General features: G+C 44.1%; 2 long non-coding RNA genes across 5 annotated transcripts; both read left to right on the top strand.

Moving 5' to 3' along the window:
* Positions 1-749: 749 nt before the first annotated feature.
* On the top strand, positions 750-23987 carry LOC308596008. Of its 4 annotated transcripts, none has more exons than XR_014012259.1 (4): positions 750-1081; positions 2689-2745; positions 20203-20297; positions 22751-23987. It is a non-coding gene; the product is annotated as an uncharacterized lncRNA (long non-coding RNA). The 4 variants fall into 4 exon arrangements; XR_014012260.1 differs by lacking the exons at positions 750-1081; positions 2689-2745 and adding exons at positions 8445-8706; positions 17951-18079; XR_014012258.1 differs by lacking the exon at positions 2689-2745.
* LOC308583020 lies at positions 9909-12044 on the top strand. The gene is made up of 2 exons (XR_014005995.1): positions 9909-11219; positions 11487-12044. It is a non-coding gene; the product is annotated as an uncharacterized lncRNA (long non-coding RNA).
* Positions 23988-24506: the final 519 nt, after the last annotated feature.

Below are 24506 nucleotides of genomic sequence, written 5' to 3'. Positions count from 1 at the left end.
TCTTAGATGTTTTTTGTGCCATTCAGATCCAGGGAATGTGAACATATAAAAATTCAGCATGTTTGCTGCTAGTGTTCATCTGTTTCTTGTAGCATAGTTCTTATTTCCAGTTGGTGTTCCAAACAGGTACCTAGTATTGAATCAAACAAATTCAGGTATGTGAATTAGATGTCATACTTTGTGGACAGTGTTATCAACACTGCTCTGAAATAGTGCCCCCAAAAGGCCAGTTTTAAAAAGCTGTTCCTATCACCTTTACTAAACAGGATGATTTTTTCAGTTTTCTAATTACCGTACTTCATTACTATTGTCATTGGTTTTTCAAAATGCGCACACGTGCACAAGGGGCATAGATGAAAGGGAGGAAACATTAGGTTAAAGAATATCAAATTAGTAGTCCTTATGGCACACAATTTTTCATTTTTCAAATATTTACTAGGTTATATATGCTTGCCTTCCTGGGGAGATTAAGCTAGTGCCTCTGTTTGCTGGACCATCATTTAAAATGCTGTGAATGAAAAAGATTGGAAGGTAAGTCCATTTCTGAGCCTATCCTGTTAAGTATATTACCTTCTATTTCCTTTCCCGTCACCTATGCCAAGGTCAAGTGAACATCACTCTCTGTTGTGAATCCATTAAAAGCAATTATATTCTTTCTGGAAAACTGCGCAATTGTGATTGCACTATGGAATGAAGAATACAGAGTAAGTAGAGATAAGGAACCCAGGCAAGCAAATAGTTCTCATGGCTACAGAGAGACACCTGAAAGCATGCTGGGACTTTATATATTTGCATTCAAGTTTAGGAACCCTGCTGTTTGTGTGAAGCTTCCAATGTAACTATCAGCCATTCCTTAGTTCCCAGTCCATATACCTCTCTAGGCTTTTTATTCTCCTATTTCCTTTTCCATGAGTCCCAAACCTAGAATAACTGGGAATGGCAAGCGGCGGCAACAGTGTAATGCGAGCGAATTCACATGGAAATTTGCCCCCCTGACAGCATGTGCTTCCTGAGTCAGCATTACTGTTTCAGCTGATCACTTTGCCTTTCCCCAAAACTGGTCTGAAGTCCAGTGACCCAGGTGAGCGTGGAATCACCGACGGTAAACTGATTGGCAGGAAGGAAAGAGAGGAGAAAGGCTGCGATAGAAGTAGAAGCGTGAGGGGAAGAGGAATGTGGGCAGTAGAGGAAGAATAGGACGGGTCAAGGACAGACTTTGCCCCTGGCAATTACTAGCTGACGTGAGACCTCCTGGCGTCCTTCCCTTTGGGTCCCTATGAGGTAGTAATCGGAGGCTGTTTTCGCATTGCCTGTCCATTTCCCTTGCTCCCCCCCCCCCTCCAGTCTGTGGCAGCTCTTGTTGCATTTGTCGTGCAGGCCGCACTGGCTGTTGCTTGTTAGGAGAATTTGCTGCCCCCCCCCCCCGCCAAAGTCAGGCCTATGGTAAGAGCCGTGTGAAGCGGAAGACAATTAGGGGCTTATTAGTGTCCCGGGGAGACGTGTAACTTGTGTTGCTGGGACTTACCAAAACAGCGAGAGTCTTATGGGCAAGCTCCAGCCGAGAAAAGACTGAGGGATTGTCTCACCTAATTACGGGGAATGGGCCTCTTTGTGTTTGTGATTCGGTACGGTTGTCCGATCGCTTTTCTCCGGCTGCTGGCTCAGGCCGAGCTGGAAGTGTGCTAATTAGAAGAGAAATGGACGTAGTGATCCTGTCAGCTCTTGTTACCGGCGGGGACAAAGCAGAATATTATTCTGAGGCACTGTTTTGTGAGTGTCCCTCTCCCAGCTCTCATTAGGGGAAAAGGCGGGCGGCTGGGTGGGGAGGGAGGGGATCCTACCACATGGACGGGCTAATGGAGCCCAGGCACCGTTACTGTGCTAATTAACGGGCTCAAGCAAGGCCTTCGTCGACCAGCAGCCGCGGCCATTACACCCGGAGACTCCACCGCCTCAACCAACTGGCTAAGGTGAGAGGAAGCGCCTCGACCGAGCTGAACACCAGGTACTCGGCCACGTTCCTGTTCTTAATAGGGTTGGATCCAGATGCTATTAGTTACTAGTTGTTGTTATTATTATTTATTAAATTTGTATACCGCCCTATACCCATAGATTTCAGGGTGGTTCACAACATAAAATTCCAATATAAAAAAACACAACACAAAATACATAAAAACAAAGACAACCCAATAATCCCCCTTTCCGCAACACATTCTAAAAGGGGATCAGATGTCAATCAGCCAAAGGCCTGGTTAAAAAGGCACCTTTTCACCTGGCGCCTAAAGGTGTATATTTGAACCTCCCTGGCCCCATTGAAATCAATGAGATAAGTTAGTGGTGGTGTACCTGAATTCCCATTGATTTCAGTGGAGGAAAAATGTCAACTTCCTTAGTCTTGATCCCGCTCTCAGTCCCAACAAGAGAACAGAAATGAGGTTTGTCCAAGTGAGCCTTGGGTGGGTTGTGTTAGACTCCAAAGTATTCAGCCTTAAAGTCTGAGCACAGCAAAACTACTTGATTCAGTTTCTTCGTGATGAATACAATCAGTCTACTTATACTTAACACATATTTCCAAGATGTGAAATGGGCATGAGGGTGACATAATGCCTTGCAGGTAGCAAGAGATTTTAGCCTCCAGCACATGAGCAGCTTTAATTGTTTTTTATTATGTAACATGGTCACTTACAGTTTGCTGAGAAAGAGGAAATGTATCATCACAGAGGAGGACCAAAAAAAGGGAAACAGGTTTGTATAAACACTGCATATGCTAATTTCTGTGAATAAGTACAGATTCAGGAATAATTGCTGTTATTTTAATAGAAGTACAGTACATCTCACCAAAGTGACCAATTGAACTGTTTTATCTGCTATCCAGGTGTTAACAGTTGATTGACAAACTTCAAGACCTTCCATTCTCCCATCTTACTTTCTTTTTAGTTCTAGGAACCATTTATCTGCTAGAAAGATAATACTGGTCAGCAACAAATTTGTTGTCTGCATTTTTTCAGCTGATTTAGGACAAATCTGATGTGCTGAATCCAAAAATCACATTGGTTTTGCTCAATCAGGTCAAGTTTTTGAGCTATGGCCACATGTCATTTTTTTACGTTTTTGTTCACATGTATGCTTGTGTGGAGCATTTTAGAAGAAGTTGGTGGGGGTAAAATGCCATGTCGAATAATTGTTTTGATTGGAAATGATTATTTTAATGACAAGAAGTATTCAGGTCTCATAGTTCTGGGTAATTATGTCGAAAAGGGATCAGTTTGAAGTTATAAAACCTCGAAATCTTCCATAAATTGGTGCGGCAAAGCATAAAGTTGGGGGATCAAAACCCCTGGCTCACTTGAGTACACTGAAGGAGAACTATGAAGGGGTGAAGTATGTGCTGGAGAAAATTGGTTATGATCAGCATAAGTGGTTTATTTGTGTTGACCTGAAGATGGTAAACTTTTTGTTGGGACAACAGTCTGGCTTCACCAAGTACCCATGTTTTCTGTGCATGTGGGATAGTAGGGACCGTGCTCAGCATTACACGAAGAAGGACTGGCCTGTGCGGGAGGAATTGGTGCCTTGCAGAAAAAGGAACGTCATCAACGACCCTCTGGTGGACAGAGACAGAATACTCTTCCCACCACTGCACATCAAGCTCGGCTTAATCAAGCAGTTCACCAAGGCTCTGGACAAGGATGGTGACTGCTTCACTTACTTGTGCCAGGCTTTTCCAGGATTGACCATGGAGAAGTTGAAAGCTGGCATCTTTGACGGATCTCAGATCCGTCAGCTCATCAGAGATCCAGAGTTCGGAAACTCAATGAACGAAGTGGAACTGGAAGCGTGGAACTCATTTGTTCTGGTAGTGAAGAACTTTCTTGGCAACAATAAGGCCAGAAACTACGCAGAACTTGTCAACAACATGCTGACTGCTTTCAGAAACCTGGGCTGCAACATGAGCATCAAGATGCACTACCTATTTTCACATATGGACTGGTTTCCTGAGAACCTGGGTTCAATGAGTGATGAGCAGGGGGAGAGATTCCATCAGGACATGAAAGAGATGGAGACCAGGTATTAGGGTCGCTGGGACGCTGTCATGATGGCTGACTACTGTTGGACTCTGAAGAGAGACCTCCCTGCCGCTGAGCATTCCAGGAGTTCCAAGAAATGGAAGTTCAAGCCCTGAAGTTTGAGAAATGGTGAAGCAACATGCAATTTACGTGTAATTACCTTTATCAATGCCCACCATTCAGTTTACAGTAATCGATGTTTCTATCAGGTAATCAATATATATTGTTGGAAAAACATTTTTTTCTCTTAAAAACATATTTAGGATGATATGTGTTGTCAAAAATCAGCTGATAATGCCACAAAAATGTAATCGATTTTGTCACAAGATCTGATTTTTTTCAAATCAACATAGCACAAAAACCTGGCCTGATGGAGAAAAACGGATGCCATTTCCTGATTCAGCAGTGCAAAAATACCCTAAATCAGTTGTAGAAATCTAGACAACATTCAAAAAGTAAAAAATTGTTGCCCGGTGTAATCATTAAACATCCTTTCATATAAAGGACTCCTCCTTTGTGAAGTAGGATAAATGAGCACCTTATGATAACATGGATTAGGATGTCTGTGATAAAGAACAAAATAGATCTACTGAACAGTGTCATAACCTTTTGGATTGCTCTCATGGTTAGAATAAGGGATCTCAGTAGTCCATGATGCTACACAGCTCAGAGTTTTAGCATCCTGATAATCTTGGCTATATTTATCTGAAATATTTTTACAGATAAAGTTTCTATCCATTATGTTTAAAATGTGTGAATGTTGCCAATACAATTCACTTAAGTGTATGGGTATTAAAATGGCAAATGTGATTCAGTATACACAGATAGAAAGGGATGCAGCTGTGAAAAAGGTGAAATGCATGTTAGGGACCATTAGGATAGGGACTGTAAAATAAAACTGCCTATGGTGAGACCATGCTTGGAATAATGTGTATTATTCTGGTCATCACTTTTCAAAAAGTTTATTAGTTTTTATATTATGATTATGTTAAATCAATAAAATCAACACAAGTATAAGTGTCCAGGTCAAGGGAAGTAATGTGCCCACTCTAGTCTGCTTTGGTCAGACCTCACCTGGGGTACAGTGTCCACTTCCAGTCACCATAGTTTAAGAAGAATATTGACAAGCTCCTTGGAAGAAAGGTGATATATAAATGTAATCAATCAATCAATCAATCAATCAATCAATCAAATATTGGAGGTGTTATCCTTCTGAATACCAGTTGCTGGGAATTGCAAATAGGGAGAGCACTGTTATACTTGGGTCCTGCTTGCAGGCATCTGGTTGACCTCTGTGTTGAATAGAATAGGCTTTTGGTCTGTTCCAGCATAGCTCTTCTTATGTTTTCAGTCACAGAAAGCAGGAGGAAAATGGGAGGAACTAAGATTGCCAGCACATTGCTCTGCATTTCTTAACACTAGCTGAAGTCAAATAAATTATGCAAATTATATTTAATATTATTTTTCAAAATATGTACTATTGTTGCTTATTAATCATATCCCGCATATGTCCCAGTGAGATATACAAAATAACAGAAAATGTTTAGGTTGCAAAATGGAGCCTGGCATAGATTTTGGGTTACATTAGTTCAAAATGTTGAGTCTTCTCATGTAAAGGACACAAAAGCCCATCCATGCTTTTCTTTTCTTTTTAGTTCTAGGAACCATTAATCATCAACCATTATGTAGCATGACTCACAGGTTTTTTAAGATCGGACACCAAAAATATTTGTGGGTAAAGATCAACATATGCCAGCATCCACAAAAATATAGCTGCCATATAATATCAATTTGTAAGTGATCTGCTTTTGGACACTTAATGCTCAGCTCCTGGATTATATCTGGAAATGCCATGAGTCAAGAACGTCTAGTTTCCAGGTTGTCAGCAGCTTGTCATCTCCATTGCCCAGGCATTCATATTTGCCTCCTGAACTGCCCTCACACCTTTACTTTAAAAATAAAATTAAAGTAAAACCTTTAGCCACATGCATCAGGTTGCATCAAAGGCAGGAGCTTGAGCATCTGTGTCTTCATTTTTATCATACCTTTATATCTATTGGGATGTGAATAGATGCTAGGCGAGGATATATTTATTATATATTATCCTTCCTTCCTCACGTTTGTGAGTTCAACAGAGTGCCATCCCTTTTTAGCTTAAAAGGGAAGCTTAAATAGGCTAGTTTTTGCCTTTTAATTTAAGTAATCCAGGATGCCTTAAGGCAGACTGCATTTTCTTGGTTCTTCCCCTTAAAACAATAATCATACAGATGGTCTTGTAAAAGGTAAAAATAACATTTACTCAGAATACTTGCTGAAGAGTAACAGATTAATCAGCTTTGTTCGGGCAGGTTTATAATGGTAATTCAGTTACAAAATTATACTTTAGTCTAGTTTAAAATGGAGTCTGAGCATTGGAGCTCGGACTCAGCAGATGTTCTCACATTTCTTACTTGGTGGAAAGCGATGAGGAAGAGACGAAAAAGAGAACGTGCCCAGGCAGGTAAGAGAATACCGGTATATATAGCTTCTGTCAGGGCACAGTGGGAGTGTCTCTCACAGAGTTCTCTCTTGCAAACTTACAGGAAAACTCTATGATCTTCAGCTCCTATCATGCGCCTGTCTGGCAAAACATGAACTGTCGGTTTTTGACTGCATTTTAAATATCCCACAATATGCTGTCTTTCCTCCATTCTGAAACAGGAAGCAGCATACATACTATTCCCAGGAGGTTCCAATTCTAGGCACAAAGCAGACATAGACCTGCTTAGCTTCAGCAATGTAGTTATTTTGCATTGCCTCAGACTGAATTATTTCATTGCAACAGTCAGTGCTATGGAGTATTGCATCCCCAAGGAAAACCAAGCAGGGGTGGGAAGCATGTGACTGCAAAAAGCTATCCTCCCCGCTCCCCAATCTGAGGAGTGGACAAACACAGGAGATTTGGGAGGCTGCTAAGGTAGCAGGGTTGTGTGATGTCATAGGAAAATATGTCCTTTTTGAAACCTAAAGGTGCTCTGGGAACAAGAAGGAGGAAATAGGCACTCATTGATTTATTAATTCTTCATGCTTCCCTGGTCCGTATCGTTAAAGCTATGGTTTTCCCAGTAGTGATGTATGGAAGTGAGAGCTGGACCATAAAGAAGGCTGATCGCTGAAGAATTGATGCTTTTGAGTTATGGTGTTGGAGGAGACTCTTGAGAGTCCCATGGACTGCAAAAAGATCAAACTTCTCCATTCTTAAGGAAATCAGCCCTGAGTGCTCACTGGAAGGACAGATCTTGAAGCTGAGGCTCCAATACTTTGTCTACCTCATGAGAAGAGAAAACTCCCTGGAAAAGACCCTGATGTTGTGAAAGATTGAGGGCACAAGGAGAAGGGGACGACAGAGGACGAGATGGTTGGACAGTGTTCTCAAAGTTACCAGCATGAGTCTGACCAAACTGTGGGAGGCAGTGGAAGACAGGAGTGCCTGGAGTGCTCTGGTCCATGGGGTCATGAAGAGTCAGGACACGACTAAACAACAACAACAAAAATGTTTAGGATGGTTTGGATTTACTGTTTTATTATATCCAGTAAATCTAAAGTTTTAGGGACGCAGGCGGCGCTGTGGGTTAAACCACAGAGCCTAGGACTTGCCAATCAGAAGGTCGGCAGTTCGAATCCCCGCAATGGGGTGAGCTCCTGTTGCTCGGTTCCTGCTCCTGCCAACCTAGCAGTTTGAAAGCATGTCAAAGTGCAAGTAGATAAATAGGTACCGCTCTGGCGGGAAGGTAAACGGCGTTTCCGTGCGCTACTCTGGTCCACCAGAAGCGACTTAGTCATGCTGGCCACATGACATGGAAGCTCCCTCGGCCAATAAAACGAGATGACCGCTGCAACCTCAGAGTCGGTCACAACTGGACCTAATGATCTAAAGTTTAGCAAATATGTAGCTCCTAGGACGTGTGTTATTTGCAGGGAGGAAGGGTACAAGGAACAAACTAGAAAGGTGAAACTTGCTGCTTTGACACTGGAAGAGTGCAGCCAGTGGAATTCCGGAAGACCGAGGATGACCTGGATCTCTTAGCTGAACAAGGGCAGCAGAAATAGAAATTATATCAATAACAACATAATCTGCTTAGAAGTTTGTTAATCATTTTTGCTGTTAGCTTTTCTTATAAGCATAAGAACATCTTGCTATAATTATAGAACACATTGATGACATCTCATTTGGAGCAACCAGAATGTATTTGATAGCATCTCTCCACCCCCCCTCAAAATGCGCACGCACACCCACCCACTCCACAACTGGTTTTGTAGATATGGAAAATTGTATTATTTGATAATTCAATTTAGTTTTGATCATGTATTTTAAACAATTCATCCAGACTACTGTACTTTACCTAATGGCTATTTTCATATGCTTCTTTCCTTTTCCTTCAGCTTGTGGCTTGGATCACTTGCTCAAATTATCTGAAGTTCTTAATTCTCCTTGTGGCATTCTTTGATCAAGATTCTGACAATTGTTCTATGGGAAGCTGGTGAGCTGATGGTCCTACTTTGCACCTTCACTAGGCAGCTGGATGAAAACCGTGATCACTGATTTGTTGTTGTTAATTGTGTCTGACTCTTCATGACCCCATGGAACAGAGCACACCAGGTACTTCTGTCTTCCACTGCCTCCCGCAGTTTGGTCAAACTCATGTTAATAATAATAATAATAATAATAATAATAATAATAATAATACATTTATTGTCATTGTACAACCTGTGTACAATGAAAATAAACGAGCTTCCCTTCCCCTCCCAAACACTCAGTCTTGTTGCACTCTGTGTGCTTATCAAACAACACGCCACCTCGCAAGTCAATTTTGCTATGTTATTTTCCATTCAACAGCCTAACAGCCCACGGATAGAAGCTATTTTTTAGCCTGTTGGTACAGCTGATTATACTTCTATATCTCCTACCCGAGGGTAGATTAAAGAGGTGATGGCCAGGGTGTGAGTCATCACTGAGAATTTTTCTCGCTCTCCTAAGGCAACAATCCCTTGCGATGTCATCTAGGGGACTCAAGGGACAGCCCATGATATCATGTGCTGTATTCACCACCCTCTGTAGAGACTTTCTGTCCGTGGCTGTTAGTAGCTTTGAGAACACTGTCCAACCATCTCATCCTCTGTCATCCCCTTCTCCTTGTTCCCTCAATCTTTCCCAACATCAGGGTCTTTTCCAGGGAGTCTTCTCTTCTCATGAGGTGGCCAAGGTATTGGAGCCTCAGCTTCAGGACCTGTCCTTCCAGTGAGCGCTCGGGGCTGATTTCCTTAAGAATGGAGAGGTTTGATCTTCTTGCAGTCCATGGGACTCTCAAGAGTCTCCTCCAGCACCATAATCCAAAAGCATCAATTCTTTGGCAATCAGCCTTCTTTATGGTCCAGCTCTCAATTCTGATGTAATGCTTCCCATGTTTTCCTTGCAAACCACTTCAACATCAGAACCACGGAAACAAACGTAGCAGCATTTTAAAATCAGTCCCTTTAAGGGTTCAAGAATAGGATTGGAGGGGGTTGTTATAAAGTATACCTTGAGCATAAGGCTGTTGCAGTCTAACCTGGAGAAGAAGAAGCATATGAAACCCTTCTGTGAGATTGTGCCACCACCAAATAAGGTCAGAATGGCAGGCTTAATGGTTTCTCTTGTATCAGTATATTTAGAAAAAACATCAAGGGTCTTGAGGCACCTTAAAGACGAACACTTTTTATGGCATAAGCTTTCATTGGCTACAGTCTATAGTCTAACTTTACAAATCTGGTGCCCTCCATAAATTTTGGCCTGCAACTCCCATCAATCCAGGCTAGCATCTTGAAGGCAGTAGTAGAATGCCTACCAGCCTCACAAGAAGAGCACCATCTCTGCAACTTGTATATCTTGATGCAGAAGAGAATACAAGGCTGCTCTTCATTGTACCTATATGAGATGTACTCCCCTATTAACATGATTTATGTTCTCACCGGTGTTCCTTTGCCCTAGTTTGGAGAGCATCTGTTTTGATCCAGCTGTGACTGTGCCTTGTAGACATTCCAGTCCTCCTTCATTCCAAGCTCAGGTGCATCCCCACGTAATTCTCTTGTAATCTCCAAAGCAAGCAAGAACCGAGTCAATGAGCTAAGGCCAATAATTTAAAATCTCTTTGGGGACTGCTTCCTGCTTCCCTTGATTTGTGTTCCTCCTGCCCCACAACACTTATTTTTCTCCTCTAGTAAGCTTTATGCCTCTCCCCCCTCCACGGAACTGTTCTCCAGCAATGCATGCAGGTGAATTCCCGCAGTTCCACCGTGCTTGAGAGGAACAAGTAGACACAAGCACGAGAAGGAAGGGGGGGAGGGGAGATCGCACATCACCTGACCCCCTTCAGCCAATTCACTGAGACAAGACGTCAAATTAATGAGCCCTCAGGACCGTAATTAGCTGTCAATTACCTCAAATTAATCAACTCCTCGCCTAATTAAGCATTATCGGCAGGTGGGCAAAAAACGGGCCATTGTGTGGGAGCCATGAGAAAAGCATGGCTGGCAAACTTGGTTAGTATCAGCAGCGCATTCCCTGCCTCACTGCACCACAGACACCAGGACAGCCAGGAACTTCTTAAAGGCACACAGACCCCTTCGATCGGCCACCACCACCCCACACTTCCTTCCTTCAACCCCCCAGAGTCTCTGGATGCAACCTAAGGCAGTTGAGAGAAGATGCATTGGCTGAGTCGTCCTTCTCTGAAGGTGATGCTGTGGTAGGACTTCTTGTGCCTTCACTGAGATGCCACCAAAAGGTGAACCTGTAAGGCATATCTGCCCTATAGTTGTAGTCCAGTATGCCCAGTCTGGGCAACTGGATGTGCAGGGTCTCATCTGGCTTGTGTGGTTGAACGCATGGTTTTGCTCAGTCCCTGGTGGGTGAGAAAGACTCCTGCCTGGAAGCTTGAAGAACTATTGCCAGTCAGTGTTGACAGAACTGAACTAAATGGATCAGTGGTGTGACCTGGTATAAGGTAGTGTCCTATGTTCATATGTTTGTGGTTATCATCACCCATCCAGCAATGTTTCCCTACACCGCCACATTGGGTTTTCAAAGTCTGAACTTAGGCAGTTCAGGCAGACATGAGGAACCTTCATTCATGAGTGCAGTAAATGCTTTGTTGTTGTTGCCTAGTCGTTTAGTCATGTCCGACTCTTTGTGACCCCATGGACCAGAGCACGCCAGGCACTCCTGTCTTTCACTGCCTCCCGCAGTTTGGTCAGGCTCATGTTTGTAGCTTCGAGAACACTGACCAACCATATCGTCCTCTGTCATCCCCTTCTCCTTGTGCCCTCCATCTTTCCCAACATCAGGGTCTTTTCCAGGGAGTCTTCTCTTCTTATGAGGTGGCCAAAGTACTGGAGCCTCAGCTTCAGGATCTGGCTACCTTGGGGGGGAAACCATAAGCATGAATGGTTTGCATTCGATCTATAGACTTGGGAGTTTTGTTTACTTATTTATTTAATCTGTATACTGCCCTTCATCTGAGGCTCACAGGGCAGTTTACAGTATCAAAATGCCACCTGGAATGAGTCAACAAGCTCCCTTTTAGCTTGTTCTTTTTGTATCGTTCCCTCTTTTTCACTTAGGTCAAAGACATTATTTGAAAGGAAATTAAAATTATGTTGCCTCAGTTTTTGTTTTTAAAAGGATACAGGATTTCAAAGAAAGAGAAAAACAATTCCTAGGCACTGGAAATGGTTTCTTGCCAGGCATACAAATTCCTCATTATATAATTGGTTTGCATCAAGTTTCACCCTGAGTAGAAAAACCAGGAGAACAAACCCAAATAAGGTGTTTCATAAATGATCTTGTAAACTTCTTAAGCAGCTAGTGAAGAACAGCTCAAGAGAAAATAGAATCACTTTAAATCACATATATTGCAAAAAACATTAAAATGAAAGGCTTTGATTATGTCTCAAAATCCATTTTTGTGTAGCCAGATTATCACCCGGTGCGTTGGATTTGCACTGCATTAGTGATGATCAAGATTAGATCAGAATCCCCAGATAACAGACTGGAGTACACAGGATGTCAATTTGTGACATCATAGCAATAGTAGTAAAAATCATCACATTTACTGAAGAAGCCCTAGGTCAAGAATGATCTCAGAAAGAAATGGTTGGAACGCAATGTCTTGTACAGTAATGTCCTACACCCAATCCTATCATTAGGCAGATTAAAGTGGCTGCCTTGGGCAATTGGTTTTGGGTGTCATGAATGTTCATTAAAATGTTAATTATTAAATTTATTATTGTTGTAATTTTACTGCCAAGGAAAGCAAATGCACAGTGGAATATTATTATTATTATTATTATTATTATTATTATTATTATTATTATTATTACTAATACTAATGCTATATTTATATTCTGCCTTTTCCCTTGACAGGACCCCTGACTAATAAAAACAAGAATCACAAAAAATAGAAAAACAACCATTCGATAACAATTAAACATTAATAGAATTAAAACTCTCCCTCCCTCCCCCGCATCTCTATAATTTCTTTAAGACATACAAATAATTGCAATAAAAACTGCATGACACCACCCTTTCATTTAACACAGTCAATTCCCATATTCTGTCTCAGGGGCCAAAATAACATGACCAGCCATTCCTCAGAGTTTTCATCTTACCAGGATTCAGCTTCAGTCTGGTGCTTGGTGTCATCAGCATACATATGGCACAGAATTCCAAAACCCCTATGACCTCTCCCTGCAGCTTCATATAGTTGTTAAACAGCCTGGAATATAAGATACAACCTTGTAGTAACTCATAGCTTAATTGCTGTGGGGCAGAGCAGAATTCTCCCATTGTACCATTATGGGTTTGTGGGTGCCAAGTACCTGTATGCCCTGGACCCAGCAAGTGTTAGAAGCAAATTAAGCCCACCTAGTTTCCTGTGTTTGGGTTGTGGGCCATTAAGAGAACAAAGGATAGATTAAGAGAATATGGGTCTAGGAAGGTCCAGCAAGAGAAATCATGCTTCCACTTCTTTCAAGGCAGCAGGCACCACCTACTGTCACAAGGAGCCTTCATAAGGAAACTCTTTCCAGACGAAAAACTGTGAGCAGTGTTAGAAACTGGGATAGAAAAGCTAGGAGCCAAATGGCTTCTGGGACTAGAATGTCTAGTCGCCACTTGGGGGGGTGTGGCGGCAACATTTTATTAATTATTTTGATAAATATGAATTAATACTCAATTCACATTAGTGACGCATTTTTAGCAGAAATTGTTAATACATGTTTAATGTGGTGTTTACATTAAAAATATAGGTACCCTACTTCAGTTTTCAAAACACTCTACCCTTTATCATTAAACTCCTTAACATATTGTCTACCCTTAAAATATACTTCAAGGTTTCAAAGCACATACATTTCAGCAATTCTTGAGTGTCAGCCAGGTGCAAAAAAGGGCACCCACCCTTTTGGAGATGCTCACAAATGGAGAATATTTAGGCGCAAAATGCGCCTGGCACCCTGCTAATTTCGAACCCTGACCGTGAGAGGGGAGAGACTTCCTTCTGTCCATCAAGCAATTGCTTTTTCCACCTGCCTTGCCCCACCCTTAAGCCTTCATAAGGGAGCTGTTTCCAAAGGAAGAACTGTAAGGGGTGACAGAATTTGTCACCATGAGGTAGTGATTATGGACACAAAATTTCAGTATTTATACCCAATTTGACAGTTTCAGCATTTAGAACCTCCTATGACGACTTGAATGAGAGACAGAAAGCTCACCCAGGCCCCTTTTGTCAACTTCAAAAAGAGCTGGTGAATTTTTGATCCCCACATGACTGATAAGTGTTAGAAGGAGGAGGTGGATCGGGTGGGTCCAGGGAATAATGGTTTGATTTATTATATTCCTAAGCCACCTTTCATTCAAGTGAATTGCAAAGCGGCTTACAAACAATAAATAACAACATAATAGAACATCACAAATACAGCATACATCAAATAGAATAATTAACAAGTCATCAGTAAAACTATTTCACACCATCAGTAAAGCAAATGCAATCTATAAATCACTATTAAGAAAACAACTAAGAAAAAGGCTAAGCATCACAAATACAACAAAAGTCATATAGGATTCACAATGTAGTACAGCATTCGTAATCTATAACAGTGTTTCCCAACCGGTGTTCCGCGGCACACTAGTGTGCCGCGGGTCATTGCCTGGTGTGCCGTGGGAGGGAGGCGGGCGAGGCGGGCGGCGAGAGGCGGGCCGGCGGCGGCGAGGATCCGCGGCGAGCCGGGGGCGGCTCCGCGGTGGTAGTGCCGAGGTTTCTCTCTCCATTCTCCCCTCACACACACACACACAGGAAATAACACAGGATCAGCTGACAGGACCCGGCCAATGGGGCGGCGGCGGGGCAGCGCGCGCAAAAGGGAGGAGCGCGAGACGGCGGCGGCGCAGGGCGGGAGGGCGGCGCATTGCGCGTGCTCAAACCCGCCCTCCGAGGCGCAGAGGGGAGCTGGGCAAGCGCCTTCTTCAACCACGCGCTCGTTTAAAAGTTTCTCTTTCAAAAAGGAAACGTGGGTTTCTTCCACCCCATTGGCTGCGACTCCGCCCACTCCGTCCTCCTCCCCCTCGCCCGCCCGCGGCGCCTCGCTCCTCAGCCTCCGCCATGTACCGCTCGCTCCGCTCCCTCCAGCGCCTGAGTTGCGCCAGGGGCGCCGCCGTCCACGCGCGCCAGAGGGGCCCGCCGACCTGCAGCCGCCACGCGCAGCCACGGAGGATGGTGAGCGGCGCCCCCCCGCTGTGCGCGCAATGGAGGGAGGGAGGCGCAAGGGCATCAGAGGTGACCTTTGCCGGCCTCTTGCGGGACAGGCGCCTCCTGCGCGGCTGAGGGGCCCCTTCCCGCTTTTGTGGGCCTGACTCGGCCTCAGGGTTCCCTCCCTCTCTCCACATATATAAATTGGCTTTTATTATTAGCGCTTTCGCATTCCTTTTTCTCCCTCCCAGGAGCTCCGGTGGGGGGGGGCGGGCTGTGAGGGAGGCCAGGCTGAGAGGATTCTAACCCGCGTCTGCCCCCGCTGCTTCCTTCAAGTGGCGTCCTGGGCGAGGACAACATTTGACGGCCCCTCCCTCAAATATCCCTCATTTTCGCAATAATTCATTTTGGTACAGCTGCTTTTTCCAACGGATCTGTTCAGTGTTGTTATTTGCGCCCCTCTGCCGCCAGCAGTGTCCCAAATCCAGCGCTGCTCCCCTCCTTAGGATGCCAAGCACTCTGAATTGGGAAGTGGCCCCCTTGGGAAGAGGGAGGCTTGCCTCCAAGTAAAGATGAATATGAAAGTACCTTGTTTTTAAGGGCCTGCGGTGGTGGTGGCTGTTTAACATCCAAGGCTAACAACACAAAAACACAAAACTACATTACATGGGACAGTGGTACCTCGGGTAACTGAGGCTTCAGGTTACAGACTCCACTAACCCAGAAATATTACCTTGGGTTAAGAACTTTGCTTCAGGATGAGAACAGAAATCGTGCTCCAGCATTCAATTTTTTTTATAATAATCTAAAAAAGTTAACTACAGCTTTGAAACTTCCCAGGAGAGGCCGCCCAGCGCGGGGCTCTCGCCGTCTGCCTGCCTGGCTGCCTGCGAGCTCGGCGGGCAGCGCCTCCGTCCGCAGTGCCCGCCTCGCGGCTCTCATTCCCTGCCCCTGCCAAAGCTCACCCAGCCAAGCCGCGCTCTCCTTCCTGCCTCGCTTTGCTGCCTCCTCCCCCCCCACCCCCAAAGCTTGGAGGTTCCCCGACGCCGACCCGCAGGTTTGACCCCCTTCTCACACCTGTTCGCACTCCTTGCACGGAATGGGGCGGATGGGGAGGAACGGGGCTCGCCGCTGCCTCCGCTCGCCCTCCCCCCCTCCGCCGGCGGTCCCGCGATTCTTGGCTTTTTGGCGGTTGGCACAGAAGGAAGGCAAGGGGGGGAATTGAAACTTACACTTTCGTGCGTCCCTCCCGGCGTGACGCTGCGCGCTGACGTCACGGGGCTGTGGTGTGCCTCGAGATTTTTTTCATGAAACAAGTGTGCCTTTGCCCAAAAAAGGTTGGGAAACACTGATCTATAAAACAATATTAACAACATTAACAAAATAGTAACCAAAAAACAAACTATTTTTTTTTAGTTTATTTGGAGGTGGGGCAGCACAGGTGAAGCCAAGGTTTGTTCTTGGTTGACAACTTATGGTTTGCCTTGAGGTGACAAGCCACAAGTCCAGGTTCAGATGACAAACTATAGCTAAGCTTGTACCAGCCCAGCAGCAGTGGGACTGGAGGAGGAAAAAAGTGGTCGTAATCTCCTCTCTAGGGTACCACATGCTTGTGGGGTCACCGTAAGCTGTGTTTTAGTTTAGCATTACATGCAAAGTGAGCCATTTTGGGATGAAGGGTGGGATATAAATTCAATAAATGATCATAAAACAATTTGGTTGGAGGTTAAACTACCAGCTCCACAGCAAATTAAAACTGTCACACTGTTAATTTTTTAAGGCGGCAGTGGGGGGATTCTGGCCCACAGCAGGGGTACTAATTTGGCCTGCTAAGTCATTTTCTCCAAGCCATGTCCCTCTAACATGATGCCAGGTGAGGGACAGGTAAGATCATGGCTGCAAAAGTAAGAATTAGGAACCTTTAAGTGCTCTCACAATTGCTGATTAGCAAGCAGGACTTGCAGTGCCTTTTAAATTTGGTGCCAAATACAGTACAAACCTCACTGGGACTGGATCAGATATACTGAATAGAGCTGATCCTGCTTTTGCAGGGACCTTCTTTTGAGACAATACTAAAACTGTCAGTATGAGAGCACTTGGGGAAAGTGTGGGAGTAGAAGGGAGGAAACTGGGAGACGGGGTGAAAACTTATGACTAGACAAAGCAAAAGATGGTTAAAATAATTATGCAGCTGTTTAATAGGTAATTAAAAGCTCACATAGAAGAGGATGGAAATTTTGCAGTAACTATTTATTTGCAAATGACACACACTGAGCATGAAGGAGCAGCAAGTACCCAGTCAAACAGTGCTAGTCTGTAAAGAAGAATCAGTTCTGCCAAAAGCAAATAGCATCCACATTGAGCCCCCAGCCCAAGCACATCATGTGTGTCCCAGCTCAGTGGCCCACCAGATCCCACTGTTCACCACAAGATTATCTATCAAAGGTAACTGAGTAAGGATCGTGTTAGCCCTAAAATATCAACTAGCCATTGGCAAGCAAAGGAGGAAAACAAGAGAGGCATCTCAGATCATGAACAAGTCTTCCTTTTCTGGACCTGAGCATTAGAAATATTCCAGCCTCTCTGAGCATCTAGCAAGCCACTCTTGGGTTATCATCAGCCAGCTTTAGTTTTCTCAGTAACAGAAAGCATGCTGAGTTCAATATCCTTGGGATCTGACACAAATACTATGATATTCTCCCTACTCCTCTCACCCCTGTCATGCGGATGTACAGTATGTAATGCTGCAGTTTCATACCACAGAAGTTCAGTGCTTAATCTGTAAAACAATAAGATCCAGGGCTCAAGTATGCTTGGAAGCCAGACCCTCTGACTTGACCCCAATTACAGGTGTGCAAGTTACAGCTACTCAGTACTAGTGACACTGGGAACATATACTGAGTCTGACCATTGGTTCATCTAGTTCAAAATTTACTACACTGACTGGCAGTGGCTCTCCAGGGCTTTGCATCCCCTTAAAGGTACTTTGCATGTGCCCAGAATCTCTCTTTAGCATCCGATCCCTGGCACTGAAAACATTTTCCAAAGAAACTAAGCCCTGCCGCTTTCCCAAAGGAACATCCAGGAATATGGTCTAATCCCACGCTTTGCATGTAAGTGCAGTTTAAAAGGGCAACCTGGACTGCGGAGGAAGCACAGATTTCAACAAGTGGGAACTGGACACGGAAGCCCTCCCTGTCAAAGGCCATATGGACCAAGTCTGCAAGAAGGCCACTGAAACCCACAAATATGGTAAATGATGTTGACAGGAAGCTATACATTTTGCTGGCAAGAGATGAGAAGGCTCTAGGCACGTGTAAGATAAATCTAAGGGGGCAGCGGATCTTGTTAGGTCCTCACCCCGCCCTCCGTTGCCTTGAGACCCCCAACCTTAAGACCTCCCCCTCCCCAAAGGTGTCCTGCCCCCTCTCTTTATGTTTTAATTACTGCCCATTTTAATCTTGATTTGCATGCCGATCTCTCAGAAGTGGGCCATGCCTGGTCTCTCCAAAGCTCTTGTCAGCAACTCCCCCAATAATACACAGGAGGTGGGTGGTGGGGGGAGGCTTAAGGAGCAAATCACTTGCATGTTAATGAGACTGTTTGCTGGAGTCAAGAGAGAAAACAGCAAACAAACAAATGGACTGAATTCCAGCGGCAGCTGTTTGCTCCTTAATCTCGGCTCGTCAGAGGCTGCCCTTTGATGGGACACAATCTACACAAACGATTGTGCTAAATCTTCTAATCTACGTCCTCATTATTACATCCCTTCTTACGCATGTAAATCAGGGACAAACTCATTTTAATATGTAGATAGATTATGGGAGGGGAGGGGAAAAGGGGAGCTACTAATGGTGTCTGTGAGTCAGAGCCTAAAAAAAGGGGGGGGGTTAGTAATAAGGAGATTGGTGGGGAGGAAAGGGGGGGGTCTGTCTGTGGAAAGCCACCAGGAGGAAAAGTGGAGGGCTTGTTGATGGCCCAAGAGGGAGAAGCTTAAGGGGGGGAGGCCTCTGTCACTCTACCGGAGGGGGCCAATAAAGCGAGCAGCACTTCAGAAAGAAGTGCAATTCAATTAAACAGAGCGTGACAAGCTTTGTTAGAAGGGGGGGGGGAGCACACTGCAAAATAAAATGAGAGTTAACTATCCGGATTAAGTTTAAAGCAGCCACAACAATGAAACTACAGAGCACACCAGGGAGCGACTCCTTCCGAAAGAAGTACAGACGAATACAGAACAGGCAGGTAGCAAGGAGCCCTATAGAGCATGCTGCTGGTGCAGTGCAATAACAGGAAGAATTTGCAATCTCAAAAATAAGATCTTGTGGCACAGTGAGTGGGGCCTGTTATCATTTAGTGGGCTGTGCAGAAATACTGCTGTTGAATGGTAAGGGACAGAGAGGCTGCAATAACCAAAAATAGAGCAATAATAACGCCGACCAAAAGAGAGTTTTACAATGTTATCTGTAACAGTTTATTCTCACTTCTCAGCACGGAGCAAGAACTACTTCTGTTGCCTTGGCAGTTCAGGGTGAGCATACAACGACCCAGAGGCCTCAAAGCGTGGGCAGGGCAGCCCTGCATTGTGACCTTAGTCGTAGAATCCTAGAATTGTAGAATTGGAAGGGACTATGAGGGTCATCTAGTCCCACCCCCTGCAATACAGGGATCATTTGCCCAACATGGGGCTTGAACTCTCAACCCTGAAATTAAGAGGTTCATGCTGTACCGACTGAACTACACCTAGTAACTAAACTAGGTTGCGTGAACAATCCTGAAGTGAAGTAGTTACCATGGGGGAAATCACTGACAGCGTGATATCTGAACAACAACAAAAATGTAGCCAATCAATTCTGAAATGTATGTGTATACATTACCATGCATAAAGTATGATATACACTTTACCATGCATCCCAGTTGGGTTTGGTGTATAGCAGATATTCACATTCAGTGCAAAGGAAAATAAAGGAGGAAGCAATAAGGAGATCTGTTTTTCATGTGAGTGTGATAACAAAACACCTAAGGACCCGAAAACAAACTGAATGCTAATTTAATAAAAGTTTGTACACTTAGTTGTTGAAGAGTTGCTAAGGGACTAACTGGGCAATGTAAACATACTAGCAGGCCCATTTGTCGCATATCCTTAGTGTACTAAAGAAATTGATGATTAAATTTACTGAGCTTCTGGCAGCTCAAACTGTGTTTGGAAGAAGGACAGGTACAGCCCAGATCTAGGGAGAACTTCAGAGGGACAATGTGTTCCTACCTTGACGGCAGTAACAAATACCTAGCAATATATTTTGCATTAACTCATGGAACCCTTTGAAAATTTGCTTTTCATGTGCAGAAATGTCATTGTTCTCATTCTTCATTTTCAGCTGCAAGAAGAAACCAACTGCGGCCAGCATCACCATAACACTTCCATGCTTCTTGAAATTGCTCGGGGTTTAGAGGGGCAGCAGGTGGCAGAGAGGTGAACAAAGAAGGAATGAAGTAAATCTTGAGGTGTATGCTCTCTTAAATCTATTAAACTATCCTAAATGGAAACATTTATGTTTCACATTAATGCTCCAGTACTAAGCATATTTGCTCAGAAAGGTTTCAGTTTTATTTGCCTCTGAGTAAGCTTGTTTAAGGATGCGGGTGGCGCTGTGGGTTAAACCACAGAGCCTAGGACTTGCCAATCAGAAGGTCGGCGGTTCGAATCCCCGCGATGGGGTGAGCTCCTGTTGCTCAGTCCCTGCTCCTGCTAACCTAGCAGTTTGAAAGCACGTTAAAGTGCAAGTAGATAAATAGGTACCACTCCGGCGGGAAGGCAAACGGCGTTTCCGTGCGCTGCTCTGGTTCGCCAGAAGCGGTTTAGTCATGCTGGCCACATGACCTGGAAGCTGTACGCCGGCTCCCTCGGCCAATAAAGTGAGATGAGCGCCGCAACCCCATAGTCGGCCACGACTGGACCTAATGGTCAGGGGTCCCTTTACCTTTACCTTTAAGCTTGTTTAAGTTTGCAGCCTGACCAACGACATGATTTGAAGCACACTGTGCTATGGTCTTCTGCCAGCACATTGGGGACGAAGAGTGTTAGCATGGCAATTGGGGCAGGGGCATTTCCTCCCCTTGCCACTTCCCCCGTGGTACAGCTTCCCCATTATACCACCCATAGAAGTGCCACAGTCTAAACTCTTGACAAGACTGAAATTACACTGACCTGTTTGAGGAAGTACTTTAGAGCATGTGATAAAATGGTTCCAGAAACCACCTCCGCTCATTTGTAATCTGAAGAGTGATTATTGAGACCGTAATGAAATTAATAAAAGAAAACAGTTGACAGTTTCCTGGAAATTCCCCTTCGTGATGAAGAGGCAAGCCAGTTTTCAGTGCAGATTTTTAAATATATATATATATAGGGTCTTTGGTACTGCAAGTGGATGCAGTGGAAACTTCGAAGAATGGTACAATGATTAATGTGGCATCAAGTAAGTCTCAGATAGAAGGGTCTTCAATGTAACAACTGTACAATTGGATCCTTCAAATGATATACAAGTTTCAAATATATCATTGTTGAACAAGGTGACCAAACAGATCATCGCTGTTCATCTTCAAGCATTCTTGGATGAAATACAGATATTCTATTTTCATTGCAACCAGTTTTCAGACCATAGTTTTGGACTCTTTGGTTGCCCAGCTTTTGAGAAACTGATTTTTCCTCAACGTGGAAGGCTAAAATTGCTCCCTGGTAAATATTCAACCAGTTTTAATGAACTGGCTCTAGGTATTGCTTAAACACCATGTTGATGAACACCATTGTTGTGTCTTGGGGTACAGAGGGTTCCAGGCTACGAGAATGTGTGACTGTCTTGGGTACTTTGGAAGGTCAAGTGGTTTTAGTCCTTTTTTAGTGCAGCAGTCATTATTTGTACATAAGCTCAATTGTTACAAAACTGTGATTCACACCAACTCCATTGATCCCAAAAATTAGCTGCCTTATACTGAATCAGGCAGAGCTGGTCCATTTGGCTCAGTATTCTCTACACCAGGCTTCTTCTACCTCGGCCCTCCAGATGTTTCTGGCCTACAACTCCCATGATCCCTAGCTAGCAGGACCAGTGGTCAGGGATGATGGGAATTGTAGTCTCAAAACATCTGGAGGGCTGAGGTTGAGGAAGCCTGCTCTACACTGACTGGCAGCAGCTCAGACAGGGTTTTCTCCCAACCCTATCTGAAGATGTTGGGGATTGAATCGGAGATCTTCTGCATGCAAATAAGTTGCTTTACCACTGTGATATAGCTCATAGGCATATTGATCCAAACCATAGGCTGCATACACACCACACATTTAAATATCCCCCCAAAGAATCACGGGAATTGTAGTTTACTCCCCACAGAGCCCTTAACAAACTACAGTTCCTGTGATTCCTGTTTTGGGGTAAGGATGTACTTTAAATGTTCTTCAAAGGTATGGTGTGTACACAACCATAGAAGCAAGGCTTTCTTCTACCCACAGGGAGGAAGAAAATGAAATCATTAAACAAATGAAATATAAATGAAGTTTGTGGCCTACACTGGAGTCCAAGAAGAGGGCTGAGGTAGTTTGTTCACAGTAAGTTGCCCCTGAAGCGTCTATCTTAAATTGAAAAATCACAAACTCAAAGATGGGCACTTTAAACCAAAAAGAAATGCCTCAATGTGACTTTCAATGAATATTTTCTTTCCAGTCTGGATTGTGCTGGTGTGAAATGCAACAAATATTTCTGCAGGTTTCAGATTATGCTGCACAGGGGGGCAGGTGATGCCTGATTTAATTTTGGCAGCAAAGATTCGCTCTCTGCCCGTCTTCAGTAAATTTCTAGCCTCCAGACTAGATTCTGTGAAACATACACTAGAAATATATTGGACTCTTAACTTCCTGTTGCTTTCCATTCACAGTAACAAATCCGCAATGATCCTGACAGCAAAGAGAGCCTCTTAAGTGCTATTTCTGTATTACATTTGGCAAGTGAAACTTGGCCTGCATGCTGTGATTATTGTCCAAACTCTTGCAAAATATGTCAGGCTGAAAAACGGAAAGTGATTTTGACTACTATGCAAGTCTGTGGCTTTATCCTAGGCCATAACCCTCAGTACTTAACGACTTCTGGACATGAGTGTAAGTATTTATGGTCTTCCTCCTCCCCTGAGAATGAAATTATATGTTTCTGTAACCCTCTTCCAATCCATAGATGTACATACATTCCAACCTTAACACCTATGTTACAACTGAGAAAATAGTTGAGGTGTTCCAGGTCCTTCTGTGGTCATGATTTATTGGATTATTGGTTTATTTTCTTACATTTGCACCCCGTCTTTCTCCCATTGTGGGGCTCAAGGCATCATACGGGCAGTTTCTAAGCAGCCACCCATCTATGAACTAACCAGACCACAAGCCTCAGTCCTGCTTAGCTTCATCAAGGTGGTGATCTCTCATATGTAGTCAGACCACACACTGGCATCATAACCAGTGTGGTGTAGTGGTTAAGAGCAGTAGACTCGTAATCTGGTGAACCGGGTTCGCGTCTCCACTCCTCCACATGCAGCTGCTGGGTGACCTTGGGCCAGTCACACTTCTCTGAAGTCTCTCAGCCTCACTCACTTCACAGAGTGTTTGTTGTGGGGGAGGAAGGGAAAGGAGAATGTTAGCCGCTTTGAGACTCCTTCAGGTAGTGATAAAGAGGGACATCAAATCCAAACTTTTCTTCTAACTCCGGCGCAGAGCATCTGCTTTGAAAGCAGAAGGCCACAGGTTCAATCCGCTGCATACTCAGGGAGTGCTGAGAATTGTCCCCATCTGATATCCCAGAGAGCTGCTGCCAGCCAGTGTAAACTATACTGGGCTAAATGGACCAGTGGTTTTACTCAGTGTAAGGCAGGTTGCTATGTTCCTGTGCACCAAAGGCATATTTAATCCAGCAACCTGTTTCTCTTAGTGGCCAACCAGATATCTATGAGAAGCCCACATTCAAGGCATGAGAGCAATAACCCTCTCCCAGTTACTGGCATTCAGAGGCATGCTAAATCTTCCCTTCTCTTTTCTTCTGTAAAGTTATCAAATGAAATTATTTTGCCTGATGAAATGAACTTTCCCTTTCCACTACAGTGGTACCTCGGGTTACATATGCTTCATGTTACAGACTCCGCTAACCCAGAAATATTACCTCGGGTTAAGAACTTTGCTTCAGGATAAGAACAGAAATTGCACGGCGGCAGCGGGAGGCCCCATTAGCTAAAGTGGTGCTTCAGGTTAAGAACAGTTTCAGGTTAAGAACAGACCTCCGGAACGAATTAAGTACTTAACCCGAGGTACCACTGTATTCAAAAATGCCTATCGCATCTTGCATCCTATTTGATGCAACAATATTGTTGCCTCGCAATGTTTGCAGCAGAACAGTTTCACAAACCTTGTATCCTCTTTGTTAACAGGAAACACTCTAGATGACCCCAAGGTCAAAGGCTAACCATTCAAAGTAATGACTGCAATTCTGCACTATCAAAATAATATATGATCAAAGAGGGAAACCACTGCAGAATTCCTAAGGCTTGAGTTCTGCAGGCAGAAGCAATTTGAACTTGAATTCTGAGGGTTACAGGATGGAATGAAGGTGAATGGAACTAGCTAGACCTACAAAAGCAATGGCAGTGTTTTTAC

Source organism: Podarcis bocagei (genome assembly GCF_964188305.1).
Source record: "Podarcis bocagei genome assembly, chromosome: 1".
Taxonomy (NCBI): domain Eukaryota; kingdom Metazoa; phylum Chordata; class Lepidosauria; order Squamata; family Lacertidae; genus Podarcis; species Podarcis bocagei.
The sequence above is the reverse complement of the archived record's forward strand: the minus strand, read 5'-3'. Positions and strand labels throughout refer to the sequence as shown.